This window comes from Cervus canadensis, chromosome 30 (assembly GCF_019320065.1).
Source record: "Cervus canadensis isolate Bull #8, Minnesota chromosome 30, ASM1932006v1, whole genome shotgun sequence".
NCBI classification, from domain to species: Eukaryota; Metazoa; Chordata; class Mammalia; order Artiodactyla; family Cervidae; genus Cervus; species Cervus canadensis.
Genome location: NC_057415.1, coordinates 29,996,214 through 29,997,744, shown reverse-complemented (window position 1 = coordinate 29,997,744; position 1,531 = coordinate 29,996,214). Strand labels below are relative to the sequence as shown.

Here is a 1,531-nt window from a genome sequence, read left to right as displayed (position 1 = left end):
AGGGCAGGAGGAGAAGGTGGCAGCAGAGGATGGGATGGTTGGATGGCATCACTGACTCAATGGACTTGAGTTTGAGCAAACTTTGGGAGATGGTGAAAGATAGGGTAGCCTGGTGTGCTGCAGTCCATGGGGTCTCAAGGAGTCAGACATGACTTAGCGGTTGAACATCAACCTTCTCAGACCCACTGAGCAAGTGATCCATTGTGTTCCTACATCGTTGTTATTTCTGGAGATTCTTTCTGCATAGTATTTATATTTATACTTGAAAAGAACTTTGAGGTTTACCCCATAAAGAAAAGTCCCAAGAAGATAGAATTCAATCCATCTCATCAATTGTCATCCATTCATTATTCATTTGTTCATCTAACCAGCACTAGTCAGATATCTCCATTGTGCCATGCAAGGCAGTGCTAGGTTGGTGGAAATGGATCAGACCAACTCCTGCCCTCGGGAAGCTCATAGATTGAGAGAGAAAACTCCCGTGAAAGCAGTTACGGTGTGCTCGCTTTGGCAGCACTTAAACTAAAATTACAATGATGCAAAGAAGATTAACATGGCCCCTGCACTAGGACAACATGTAAATTCACGAAATCTTGAATCCAGCTTCAACTTCATGGCTTTGGGCAAGAGATTTAACTTTTCTAAGCTTTAATTTATTCCTCTGTAAAATAGGGACAGTCATGTCAAGTTCAGTGGAAGATACCCATGAGATGATATAGAAGAGAAATTTCTCCACAAATGCTTGTCACTATGGAGTTTGTTATTATACAAATACTTTAGCTTCTTTTTTTTATTTTTCATTTATTTTTATTAGTTGGAGGCTAATTACTTCACAACATTGCAGTGGGTTTTGTGGATGAAACTGGAGCCCATTACACAAATACTTTAAAAAGAATCTACTATCTTCTCTGAACAGTTTTTGATATCTTTAATTTATCATGGTAGTCCTTGATATTGTAATCTCACAGAACCCTGTAAAAGGAAAGATGTCCAATGCATGTTACCTGATTTCTGTTTGTGGTCATATGGACCACTGGGCTGTTTGTGTCTCACTGGTCCTCATCCAAGCTCTAGAAATAGCCTCAGTGAGAAACAGGATGTTTTCCTTGTTAAAAGGGCAGATAGCAAATTTTGGATCATTGAATCTCCTCCTTTTTATTTGGTGCTTTCCAAACTTTTTATATACCCTGTTGTGTGGTTCCTTCCCCTGTTGGTCCTGGCTAACCTAGAAGGCTAAGGGTTTTTCTCATGGAGAACAGATGAGGCTCATAGGAGATTAGTTATATCCCAACACTGCCCCCCAAATGGCACCAGATTGTTGTGAAGACAATGGCGCACCAGTGATGGGAAGTTCATTTCTCAGGCCCTGCTCTTAACAATGAAGTCTGCTAAGTGCATACAATGATCAGCCATGACTTCACATCTTCTTAGAAGATGTGTGCCAAACAGACCTGTGCCAAACTGAAGACATTATTTCTAATTCCAGCTCTGTCAGTATCTCCCTGTGGCCTTTGGTGAGTCACTTTCTGTC

General features: G+C 40.8%; 1 non-coding gene across 1 annotated transcript; it reads left to right on the top strand.

Moving 5' to 3' along the window:
• Positions 1-498: 498 nt before the first annotated feature.
• LOC122432134 lies at positions 499-605 on the top strand. Its single transcript, XR_006266752.1, has one exon. It is a non-coding gene; the product is annotated as a U6 spliceosomal RNA (small nuclear RNA).
• Positions 606-1,531: the final 926 nt, after the last annotated feature.